The 13,993-nt window shown below is 35.9% G+C and overlaps 1 non-coding gene and 1 pseudogene across 1 annotated transcript; one reads left to right on the top strand and one right to left on the bottom strand.

Moving 5' to 3' along the window:
• Window positions 1–239: 239 nt before the first annotated feature.
• TRNAG-GCC lies at window positions 240–310 on the bottom strand. Its single transcript has one exon. It is a non-coding gene; the product is annotated as a tRNA-Gly (tRNA).
• Window positions 311–2,762: 2,452 nt separating this feature from the next.
• Window positions 2,763–5,774, top strand: LOC116142482 (annotated as a pseudogene).
• Window positions 5,775–13,993: the final 8,219 nt, after the last annotated feature.

The raw sequence follows: 13,993 nt of genomic DNA, 5'->3' as shown, positions 1-13,993 counted from the left end.
GTAAGAAGTTGTTAATGGAATGAAATCCAACACACAGGTTACCTCATCTATTTTACTATATTAGATTTATTTTTAAATCTTGATTCAAACATAGTGGTTACTTTATAAGAATAATTTATAAAATATTACTATTGTTTTAAAGGGATCAAACTATGAATCGATTTTTTTTTAAAAAGGAAAGTATCATATCAATTTGTACAAAAATGAACTACGAGAAATGAAAAGGGTAAGCAAACTAATGCACCAGCCGGGAATCGAACCCGGGTCTGTACCGTGGCAGGGTACTATTCTACCACTAGACCACTGGTGCTGGCGGCATAGGCTTTTGTTATTAATCTTATCAATTATCATTAGCCTTAGGATTTTTTTAATAGTCAAGACTCGAGTACGGGTGGAAAAAAAAACCCGAAAAAGAACCCAGCCTTTAGCATCATAACTCCATCTGTCCTAGTTCAAAATTTATGAAATTATAGAAATGACCTCCTGAATCTCTTTGAATCATTAAGGGAGGTAGATGCCCTTAATCAGAAAAATGATTAAAATTTGTGAAATTACACAAATGATCTCCTGAATCTTTTTGAATCATTAAAGGAGGTAAATGCCCTTAATTTTTTTTAAAAAAAAAAAAATGACTAAACTTTGTGAAATTACTGAAATGATTCATAAATTTCGTTGAATCACTAAAGGACGCAAATGCCCTTAAACAATAAAATGATTAAAATATCCCTATATGTGATTTAACTTCACGTAGGCATTGGATGAATCCAAGTTGACCTGCCCCTACAGTTAGTTTCCACTGTTCAAACAGTGAGACCACATCCAATAAACTTTTTCCATAGTCATACTTAAAATTGACCATTTTACCCGATAATATCATTGAAAAATATATTTGTAATTTCCTTACTTTTTAATATATAAACTTAAAAATTTTAAAATAGGGAGAACGACATTTTCCCACCCAAGGTTTGACAAAACGACGCTTTCCCACCCATCAAGTTTCAAAATGACACTTTCCCACCCTTTGTTAGGTTCTTTAGTGTTTTCTGTTAATATTTGACTGAAAAGACGAAAATACCTTTAAATAGTTTATTTCTTAATTAGTTTATTATAAATTAAAATTTAGTTAAGTCAAAATCTTTATTCGATTATTTATTAGTTCAAATGTAAAAATGCATTTTTTTCTTTGTTTATTTAATTAATTAGGAATATTGATTTTCTATGTTAATTAGTAAAAATGAAAAACATTATAAATTTAATAGATTATTAAATAAAAGTGATGAGATATTGATGACATTATAAATAAATAAATATTAAAATCATTTAACTTTAAACAATTTTATAGCATTATTCCTAACTTTTTAGGTGAGACTAACTATTTTTTCTTTTTTGACTTTGCAATATTTGACTTTTTGGCTAATTAAAAAATAAAAAAAAATTATAAAGTAAAATATTTAAGCGTATTTTCGTCTTTTCAGTAAAATATTAACGAAAAACATAACAAAACCTAACGAATGGTGGGAAAGTATCATTTTGAAACTTAATGGGTGGAAAAGTGTCGTTTGCCAAACTTTGGGTGGGAAAATGTCGTTCTCCCTTTAAAATAATGCAATTAAAATTTTAAAAAAATCCTTCCCAAAATATATAGTTGTAATATCTTTTAATTTTTATAGCCCTAAAAAAATATAAAATAAATTAAAATTAAAATGATGAAAGAAATATAGAAAAAAAATCCTTGAAAAAAAAATATATATATATAGGTAGTTTTCTATAATAAATATATTTAATATTAAATTATTAATGATTTAAAGAGAGAAAGAGAGATCCGGACAATGTGTAAATATATTTAAAAAAACCCTTGACCATCTTTTAATATTTTAAAAAAAAATTATCATAAATCACAATTCTTTTTTTAATTTTTTATATTGTTTTACTTGGCAATTTTTGTATATTTTTTAATTTTTAATTTAAAAATTTTGGACTTTTACTTTTTATTTAATTTTTGAAATGTCTATTTCGCTCTTATCTTCATCAAATTTAATGGTAGAAACTAATGGCCAGGGTCAACTTTGTAGTTTATAACTTTATGGTGGCTAAATTCCTGAAGTTTTAGGGTGTGTCATTGACATTTAAGAATTAATTTGAACGTTTAAAAAATTTAACAAAGTCTTTCATTGTATGGTTAAAATCTGTTTGAGGATTACTTGTTTGTAATTGTACAGTTATATTGTTTGATCTTACTTTCCAAACCCCTACTAGGTTGGAGGTGTAACAAAAAGATTATGTAAAATATTGAATGATATATATATGGTCAATTTATATAAAACATTGAGTTTTTTATATTTGCCAAAGGTGTGTAAAAAATTGAGGGGGAGGGTTTGGGCCCGTGCCTTGAGGGAGGTGCAAACCCAAGGACCAGTCCCTCTTATTGGGCCTAGGTCAAGTTTGGGCCAAAGCCTTATAGGACCGGTCTTGGTCTCTCAAAGACCAGTCTTGGTTCGGTTTTTTAGGCAATCCTATTGGCCCGGACCCAAATTCCCATATGAAAAAACAACTGTCAGACAATTTAGAAAAGCCAAGTACAAGCAAGTGAAGTAAAACTTTATAATCATGATTGATGTGGCGCACATGCACACTCTCACTGTTTATTAATATAATATAAAACCCATGTCATCCTCGGTCACTCATTTATAACACGCCAAACGGCCGCCTGCAAACTCATATGCACACCAGCTAATTCAATCATTAGTCATTCATGACCCAACTCAATCTGCCCACCATGTTTCCAATTCATTCCCGCCACGTGGCAGTAATAGGCGCCGGAGCCGCCGGTTTGGTTGCGGCTCGTGAGCTTCGTCGAGAAGGCCCCAAGGTTGTAGTCCTGGAGAAAAACGACCAAATTGGCGGTACGTGGATTACACTGATCGCGTTGAATCCGACCCTCTTGGTTTAGATCCGAAACGACCCGTCATCCATCTAGATATACGGTTCCCTTCGGACCAACTACCACGAGAGTTAATGGGTTTTAAAGATTACCCATTCGTAAGCCGAAACGACGGGTCTGGAGACCGAGAAGGTTTCCGGGTCATACGGAGGTTTTGAAGTATTTGAAGGTTTGCGAGAGAGTTCGTATTGAAGAAATGGCGAGGTTTGAAACTGAAGTGGTGAATGTGAATTGATGGATAATATAAATGGAAAGTAAGGTCTAAAAAATAAATAATAAGGATAGTTTCGATGACATATATGATGCGTAGTTGTTTGTAACGGGCACTATTCTCAAACTGTATTGCTGAAATTCGGGTAAGTTGTTTTTTGAGGGAATCTATACTTGTTAGATTACTTTAAGAATAGGTGCGTTTGTGTAAAGCTTATAAACTAATTGATTCATCGGCTAGTGTGATGAATTGTGAAGTACCAGAATATGAAGTATGAGTTTGTTTTCTAAAGCTCCAATAAATGCCTTGAGATGTATTTTTGAAAATATTTATGAATATGTTTAACAGTGTTCTTATTCTTATTTTCCTTGTACTTTCTTCAGGCATGATTCATGGCCAGGGAAGCAAATTCATAGCCACAATTATCGTACTCCGGAGCACTATCGAGATCAAGTATGTGCAGGTTTTATGCTCTCATTATATATTGATATGAAATCCAATAATTCTTGTTATTGAAGATTGTGTATGATTAAAGAAAGCTCCAATTTAATTGTTTTGCTATGGAATGAGGAAAAGTCTTTATTTGTTAAAAAAAAAAAAAAAAATTGGTGGTTCAGAGATTGCCTCATTTAGTTGTGAAAGCCTCAGCAACTTTATAATGAAGCAAAAGTTTTGTCAAGCATATGTATCATAAGCTAAAGTGGGGCTAAAGTTGATATCTTGTACCTTATAACGTATCGACTTATGAGGCAAGTTCTTTATGCGATCTACTGTTTGAAACTCTTTCTCTTTTCTCATAAGTTAGCATTGTAAACCATTTTTTGCTCTGTTAGAGGTGTACCACTTTCCATGTTTCTTAAATAACTTCTCGTTATTATTTATCGCTCTTTAACATCTAATATGTATCTTATTTTCACATGCTCTGCCATGGACAGGTCATAGTTTTAATAGGGAGTTCTGCAAGTGCCGTTGATATCTGCAGGGAATTGCTGGAGTGCCAGAGAAGTTCATGTTGCTTCCAGGTCAGTTGCGGATGGAACATATGAAAAGCAACCTGGATACGATAACATGGGCTATTCACTGGTAAAAATATTTGGAATTGCTATCACAAGTAGTTCATGGCAGGAGTTTCTTTATCATGGTACTGGGAGATGGATGGTTAAAATATGCTAATATTTGTAAAAATGCAGATAGAAATTGCCCTTAAAGATGAACTGTGGTCTTCCGAAATGGCAATATGGTCTTGCTGATGTAATTCTACACGCACTGGGTATATTTTCAATTGGTCTTTCTAAATATTTATTCCAAAATTTATGTTTGTGATGCAATTAGTAAGTAGTTCAAAATACTTCAGGGATGAATATGATATAGCATCTCATTGTTAAGGTACAAGTATCATTCCCATTTCTTGATACCAATGGCTATGTGACTGTGGATGATAACCGTGTGGGGCCACTATACAAGCATGTTTTTCCACCAGGTTGGCCCATGGCTCTTTTGTTGGTTTACCATGGAAGGTTCGTCTCTGCTTGAAATGATATGCCCTTGTTTTTTTATCGATACTTAATTTTTGGTGAAAGTGAATCTTTGCATGTTAATGGCACCAGGTTATCCCCTTTCCCATGTGTGAATTGCAAAGCAAGTGGATAGCTGGTGCTTTATCAGGTCGTATATTGCTTCCTTCTCAGGAGGAGATGATGGACACTAAAGCTTTTATTCAACACTTGAAGCTTCTGGAATACCTAAGCGGTATACACATAATTTATCTGATATCAGGTAAGTTTGGTCTTCTAGTTAGCCTAGTATTGTGGAATGCTCTTGCCTTATTTGGATAATTGATATTGTTTCCAAACTCCATCGGCAGATATTCATATCATTGACTGGTTTACTTCATAGATAGTGCATAAGGAAACAATTGACATTGGTGAATTAATGTCGGGGCAAGCTCCGATGAATCTTAAAGTATTGCCCCAAAAACTAGAGAAGGCAAAAAAAGGTATTTGGTTCAGATGTGAAACAATAAGCCCTTTTAATCTCTGTTTATCTGCTTTTGCTGTCCCTACCATTTTTATTGCTGTTTTAGTGCCAACTGAATCTTCAGATTCAGAAAAATACCGAGCAAAGTTTTCTAAAATGTTGATGCCATGTGGACATTCGTTGTACATTTCATCCCATTCTTTTAGAACTGAAGGAAAAAATTGGATCTTTAATCTCAAGAGCAAACTTATTCTAATCTTATACTATCAGATACTTAGCAAAAATATCCGCAGATTCTGTATGCTAATCAAAACTTGTGGTCAAATCAAATAGGAAAACTATTTTTGGAGCTCCCTTCTAGCCATTCTAGAAGTGTTTGATAGGGTTTCCAAGAAACATTCATTTAACTACATAATTTTTATACTTGAATTCGTATTGCATGTGGCACATTAGCCTGGCAGATGGCATTATTGTGTATGTTCTAATGTGAATTTTAATGCCAAAAGAATTTTTGACAATGGTTAAGAGTATGTTTGAATGTTGTTGCAGTTTGATTATGTAATTGGCTTGCTGGACCTTGGGTGTGAAGGGGTTGAGGAAAGGAGAATTCTAATGTTCTTGCTGCTTCCAGTAGCAGACGACTAGACCAGAGACATACCGTGATGATGGGAAGACGACCACCTGATCTTGCAAGCCCAGGAAGTTCAACAAGTACCCCCAATGAAAATATACATCCAAATCTATGTTTTTGAAGAGGTCAAGTAGTTTGGGATCTTCAAGGTGCTACTATAGTCTTCTGTCTGCATAAGTCTAATCCCGTAAACATGTTATGACTTCAACCATCTCATTGGTTAAAGAGCATCTTCTGTCTTCAACAATGCAGAATGTTGATTTGGATGCAATTGTTGAAATTGGCAAAGATAAAATGTCACGTGCTATTTGGGCTACCATGGGGAATCAACTTGCAAGATCCATCTCACGTTTCTCCTTCTTTATCATGTAGGACATGTCTATTTGCAGGTACCGATGCAACTCATTTGGTCAATATCTGTACGAGCTGGAGCTACTACTTTCACCAACACCACTATTGTGTGTTCCATACACGTCCACATGCTCGATCCTTGTTGATAAATGTCTTCATCAGGGTCCTAGTCATCTCTACTGGCACTGGGCGTTCTATTGTACCTAGTCTGATACAAAGAAAAAAGCTTTCCAATTTTCTATTAAAGTCTATCAAATAAGAGCTATAGTCATAATCTAAATTATGGTCTATCTCAGTAACCATACATTTAAATACGTGTAATTTAAACCTAAGATAATCTATATAAAAATGGAATATCTAACCATATTTCCGATATTTTGTTGCCATTTTTAAAACAATGTTTTCATCATATATATGTTTAGCAAAAGTTTTAGAAATTTGAAGTAAAATATCTAAAGTTACATTAGTAGTAAGATAATAAATACCACTTAATGTATTAGTGGAATCATAAAAAACTTTAAGAAATGAATTAAAAACATTGCAAACCATCCAATCATCATCATTAACGACTTCGTCGGAATTGTTCTTCCGGTTGATGAACTCTATAATTTGTTTTGCGGTTGGCATAGCTCTTTGCAACATCAAGTACGTGGAGTTCCAACGGATAGGCAAGTCCATACATAACTTCTTTGGTTGAATCGGCGGATCCTCTTGGTGACAATATTTTACATACTCAGTCCATCTTGTATTGCTACCAACGATGAATCTGATAGCTGCACTCACCCTCTCAATCCTCAAATGTATAGCTTCTAAACCTACTTTAACAATCAAATTGATGATGTGGGAAGCACATCTCTGGTAAAAAAAAAAAATTGTCACCATGCAGATCCAATCTCTTTTCAAATAAAGAAATTGACGCAGTATTGATAGCTGCATTATCAAGCGTTAGCACCACAACTCTCTCACTTAATAAATAATCTTGCAAAACTTTAATAATTGTAAAATGAATTGTCTCAGCACTATGTTTAGCATATAATGGTTTAAACCTACCAATTTTTGTTGTAAACGCCATCTATGATCTAGGTTATGTATTGTGACACTAAAAAAATCTGTTTTTGATCTAGCAACCCATATGTCTAAAGTAAATGCAATAGATATATTCCTAAAATTTTCAAATTCTATTTTAAGTTGATCTCTTATTTTATTATAAAGTTTTAGTATATCCCTTCTACTTATACCTCTACTAACAGGGCTATATGCTGGACAAAAAACATATTTAATCATTTCAACAAAATAAGGATTTTCAGATAAAGAAACAGGAGAGTTTGTAGTAACTATGTATCTTGTTATTGCCTCTCGTGCTTTGAGTGCATTGTATTGCCAAGCTGAGAGAGTTGAGGATTGTGATTTAAAATTAAGTTGAGTATGAATTTGCTTCCGAGTGTAGTTGAAGTTGAATCGAACGGTCTAAGCTGCATATATTGGGGGAGCTTCTTCTTCAGGTATCGCCACATCATCGAAGTCTCGTGCTCAGCACCGATAACAGTTGCACAAAAATTACATACCCCGCACGTTTCTTCCCCCTCCCCATTTGGCTTTGCCCGTTTTGATTTGGTGAAGTATTACCATATCCTGACACGACCCTCTTTGACGGTCTTATCATGCCAGTGGTGTCGCAATTTGCTTGTGTTTGGCTACACGTAGCCCCGGCCGTTTCTGGTTGTGGAATTGTTGCCTTTGGAAAGGGTGAAAATGGATCAAACCCTTTCATTTTTTCAGTGGATGGAACATAATACTCATTTGAGGATGATCCTCCGAATGCATAATTTCGGGAATCCATAATGAATTTATGATAAAATAATAAATAACTAAAATTGAAGAAATTGAATAATATGAATAATAGATGAAATTGAAAAATGAAAGAAATTGAATAGTATAAATAATAATAATAATATGAATAATAAATGAATAAATATAAATTGAAGAGAGTTTGAGAATTGAAGTAGAGAGAATGAGAGATTGAGAATTGTGAGTTGTGAAGAAAATGGAGGAAAATGGGGTTATTTATAGTTTAAATTTGGGGGGAAAGGGGAAAAAAAAAACTTCCCCTAACCCCACCCCCCTTCGAATTATATATATATATAGTAGGGGCGTTCAAAAGAACCGATTGGAACCGGAATCGGCGGGTACTTGGGGTTTGGTTCCGGTTTCTACCTAGAACCAGCTGTCAACCGGTAGGTTTCGGTTCCAAATTTTTGGAACCATTACTGTGCGGTTCCGGTTCTGGTTCTTATGGTTAGGAACCAGAACCAGGAACCGAAACTAATATAAAATAAAATTAAAGAGTAAGGGGTTAATAAAAACTTTTGTAGAAAAAGTAATGTGAATACATATATATTTATATTTCATAACATTTAAAGTAAGTTGGTTTGACTTTTGAGAATCTATCTTTACAAAGTAATGGAATTTGTAATTTTGAATTTATAATTTATAATTTTATTTTTGTTAACAAGTTCCAGGTGGGGGGGTATTTGTAAGTTTTAAGGGTTTTTTTGTCATTTTAAAAACTTTTGGAGGAGTCATAAATTTTACAGGATACCCAGAACCGGAACCGTTGTTACAGGTTCTTGTTCCAAATTTCAAGGAACCATCAGTTCCGATTCTTTCAAAAAATGTGGGGTACCTAGAACCGAACACCCCTAATATATAGTCAATTTTATATAAAACATTTGCCAAAGGTGTATAAAAAATTAAGGGGGAGAGTTTGGGCCCGAACCTGGGCCCTAGGCCCGTGCCTTGAAGGAGGTACAAACCTAAGGACCAGTCCCTCTTATTGGGCCTAGGTCCAAGTTTGGGCCAAAGCCTTATAGGACCGGTCTTTGGTCTCTCAAAAGACCAGTCTTGGGTTCGGTTTTTTAGGCAATCCTATTGGCCCGGACCCAAATTCCCATATGAAAAAACAACTGTCAGACAATTTAGAAAAGCCAAGTACAAGCAAGTGAAGTAAAACTTTATAATCATGATTGATGTGGCGCACATGCACACTCTCACTGTTTATTTATATAATATAAAACACACCCATGTCATCCTCGGTCTCTCATTTATTCTCTAAAATAACACGCCAAACGGCCGCTTGCAAACTCATTATTCACACCAGCTAATTCAATTCATTAGTCATATCATGACCCAATTCAATCTGCCCACCATGTCTCCAATTCATTCCCGCCACGTGGCAGTAATAGGCGCCGGAGCCGCCGGTTTGGTTGCGGCTCGTGAGCTTCGTCGAGAAGGCCACAAGGTTGTAGTCCTGGAGAAAAACGACCAAATTGGCGGTACGTGGATTTACACTGATCGCGTTGAATCCGACCCTCTTGGTTTAGATCCGAAACGACCCGNATGTTATTTAAATTACTAAATTGCCCTCATTTTTAAATATTAATATAATATTATTTTTATTATTAATTTTTGAATAATTTTTTTAACCCCCAATATTTCAGATTCAACTAAAACACTCCAGCTGATATAAAACTTTAATTTGTAACATAATCACCCCCACCCACCCCAAGCCACTGTCGGTCGCCAGCCACCACCATCGACTGCTGCCTTCCGCTGCCTAGAGTCACCCAAAATTATTGGAAATCACTAGGAGTCGCCGGGGGTTGCCGATATGTCCGTAGATCTGGCTGGAAATAGCCAAATCTATTTGGAAATGACCATAATAGATTTGGCAACGCCTGGCAACTGTTGATGACTCCTGAAGATTTTTGGCGGGTTTCGGCGGTGGTTGGCCAGCTGCCAGCGGTGGTGGCTAGGTGGCGATGGTGGTCTGTAATGTGTTTTAAATATAAGGGCATTTTGTCCAAAAACTTGATTAAACAAGGGTAAAATTTTAATGGTAGATTAATGTAAATTGATTTTAAAACAAGGGCATTATTGTCCAAAAATTTTATTAATAGGGGTAAAATTGTAACAAAAATAACATTACCAAATAATCTTACAATACGTAGCTAAGAAAATGGAGGTAATTAGATTGCCTCTAATATTACCAATAATAACTACTATTGGTATTGGAAGATTACCGGAATCTTATAGTACTTGACAATCAAACATGGTAATCAAGTAATATAAGATGACATTATCTCAGTAATCCTATATAACCCCCAACCAAACACACCCTAAATGATATGTTAAGATTGATAACGACAATTGTTTTCATAAGGATACAAGATGAGAGTAAAGTTGAAGTAAAAAATATCACAAGATAGTTAAATAAGATGGTCATAAGAGGGCGTTTGGATCACATAATGTTTTATTATAGGAGGATGTTATATTAACAGAAAGATAAATCACCTTGAAGATTGCTGGAAATGTTTAGAAAATGTGTTTGGTTGGTTTAAATAAATTGGTGAATAATATGTTTGGTTGGGAGGATAAATGCCAAGGCATGTGTATGGGCCAAAAATCGTATTGGACTTGACGAGGTCCAATAGCATCATAAATATAAAACAACCCAGGGTCTTGGCCCAATCCAATTGAGCCTGTTAGAGTAGGCGCCCTAGAGCCAATCAATTATTATAGAATTGACTCTTTGTAATAATGTTCATTGATCAATAAAAGGTATTTTATTCTATATNGGCTGGAAAAGGCCAAATGGCCATAGATATGGCCATTTTCGGCTAGATCTATGACCATCTAGTCGTTTTCGGTCATTAATATGGCTGGAAATGGCCACATCGATGACTCGTGACAACTCTTGGTGATTTCCAATGACTTTCAACAATAGCAGGCGGGGAATGACGATGGTGGCTAGCGGCCGACCGTGGTTTGCGGTGGGTGGGGATGATTTAGTAATTTATATTATATTAATATTAAAAAATGAGAGCAATTTAGTAATTTATATAACATACCCACCAATTTATTCCTCCCGACCAAACATATTCATGTAACATACCCACTAATTTATTCCAACCAACCAAACACATTTCCCTAAAGATTCCTAGTAATCTTCAAGGTAATCTATCTTTCCATTAATATAACATTCCTAGTAATCTAACATTCCATAAACCAAACACACCTACAGAGATAACCATTTGAAGTCTCTATTCAACTTTCATCCATAAATATTCTTTATATATATCAATCCAAGGCACCTAAAGCTACCCATTAAATCAAATGATGTTTTGTTATTGAAATATGCCAACTACACTACTTATTTTGTTACAAATTTGACAATATAAAGGGGGCTTTTGGATTATATAATGTTTTATTACAGGGGTATATTATATTAAAGGAAAGAAAGATCACATCGAAGATTACTGGGAATGTTTAGAAAATGTGTTTGGTTGGGAGGATAAATGGGTGGGTATGTTATATAGATTACTAAATTGCCCTCATTTTTAAATATTAATATAATAGTAATTTTTATTATTATTTCTTTTAACCCCCTACATTTGAAATTTTACTAAAACACCCCAGCCATATAAAACTTTAATTTGTAGCAAAATCACCCCCACCCACCCCAAGCCACTACCGACAGCTAGCCACCATCGTCGACCGTCACTGGCAGTCAACGGAATGGCACACGACTGGCCATATATGGCCGGTCGTGTGTTAACAAAGTTGGAAATGGCCATGGATCACAAATCCATGGCTGGAAAATGGCCAGATCTATGGCCGTGAAAAGGCTAGATCTTTGGCCATGCCATTTCATGGTCGAAGATCTGGCCTTTTCATGGCTAGATCTGTGGCCGTTTGACAGCCACATCTTTAGCTATATAGAAACGCCAGATTTGGCCATTTCCGGCCATGGAATCCAGATCCATGGCCGGAAAAGGCCATACCGGTGCACGACCAGCCAGATCCTGTTGGTCGTGCACTATTACGACGATTGACGCCGACGGCCGGTGGTGGTGAGTCACGGCCGGCGGTGATGTTGGGTGGCTGGGGGTATTTTGTTAACTTTTAAGCTTTTTTGTGGTTCGGTTGTTTTAGCTAATTTTTCAAACGTAGGGGGCTGGGTAATTGTTATTTTGTAGACATTTGAGGGCAATTGTGTTCGAAATTGTTTTTAATTAAGGGCAAAATGGGAAGAAAAATCATATTACCCCGATAATGTTTTAACAACACCCCCTAACAAGGTAATAAGATTACCCCCTACATTATCAATAGTAAACACTATTTGTAATAAAAGATTATCGTAATATTTTATTACTTGCAAACCAAACACAGGAATCTTGCAAAATAAACGAATATTACCCCCGTTATGTTATTTACCCTCGATCCAAACAGCCCCAAAGAGATATATTGTTTGCTTTTCAAATTTTATTGTGTCACTAGTTGGATGTAATAAAAGTTAAGAATTTTAAACTTAAGGGTGCGTTTGGCTCAGGGAATGTTGGATTACTGGGAATGTTATATTAATGGAAAGTTAGATTATTTTAAAGATTATTGAGAATCTTTAGGGAAATGTGTTTGGTTAGTTGGAATAAATTGGTGGNCTAGTGACATGACTATCATCGTCATCCGTACTTATATCAACTCATGATATCTTTCGGAAGCATCCGGTATGCCTACTGTACAATATAGTTGCCCAAATTTATATTGCTTCCGTAGGGAACCCTTTTCGATAATTCATTTACCTATTAAATGAATCATCTGGACAATTCATATACATACTTTATTTTAAATGCATGACTGAATAAAGGAAACAATTTACATATATGAATTGAAGAACTCTTTCTTCTATTATTTATGATATATATAGATACAGGACAAAATGCTCTGAAACCGACAACACGAATGGTTTCTAAGGCATACACTAATATAGACTAACAGGATTGGTCATTCAACCAGCATCATGAATCCACCTCCTGATCCCCCTTTCAACCCAAACAATTGTTCCTCAACCTAGATAACGGCACCTTCACTAGCAGCTACACACATCCAGACCCAAACACTACCACAATTGTGGCTGAGCCGACCCGAGACGAAAATATCCACCCCTCCATTAATCTAGCCACCAAAACACATACCCAAACCGCCTTCGCAGCAATTAAACACCTTCTTTACACTCCAACAAGCACACCCTATGCAATTGCTAATCGACACCACTTCCTAGACCATACCGCTCGACACAACCATCCACAACAACCCAAGAGTATTCCCCTAGTTCCTCTATAACCTTAGCGCCCCTACACCAACTACCCTTGAACAAACATTAACCAAATGACTAGCCGGGATGGAAGCCATGATCCATCGTATCCCAGGAGTGCCAGTACCCCTAAAAAAGAGTTAACCGCAAAGCTATGTCGAGTCACCATTCATAGATGCCATTACCCTTTTATAGATGCCCCGCAAATTCACCTTCCCCAACATGAAGCTGTATGATGGAACCACTGACTAGGATGACCATATAGCCTCTTACAAGCAAAAAATGTTTGTTGCTACCATACCAAGAGATCTCCATGAGGCATGCATGTGTAAAAGCTTTAGCTCCAGCCTAATAGGACCATCACTCCAATGGTACACCAACCTCCCTAATCACTCCATTGCTTCATTCGCTTAGCTCATGGACACCTTTGTAGAGCAATTTGCTGGCAGCAAAAAACTAGAGAAATTATCTGATGACCTTTATCGAATTCGACAGCACCGCAATTAGCCCCTTCAAGACTATGTGGGACGCTTCAACCGTGAGAAAGTCTCGATCTCGTATTGCAACCAAGAGACTGCAGTTGATGCCTTCAGGAAAGGCCTCTTCCTAGATGGAGAGCTATACATGGAACTCACCAAGTTTAACTACAACACCATGGAGGATGTACTGGCCCATGCTTGGATCGAGATAAGGTGGGAGGAAGATGAAGTTCACAAAGCCAAGCAAAACGCC

Source organism: Pistacia vera, unplaced genomic scaffold (assembly GCF_008641045.1).
Source record: "Pistacia vera cultivar Batoury unplaced genomic scaffold, PisVer_v2 Contig1129, whole genome shotgun sequence".
Classification (NCBI taxonomy): domain Eukaryota; kingdom Viridiplantae; phylum Streptophyta; class Magnoliopsida; order Sapindales; family Anacardiaceae; genus Pistacia; species Pistacia vera.
This window is presented reverse-complemented; position numbering and strand designations above follow the sequence as displayed.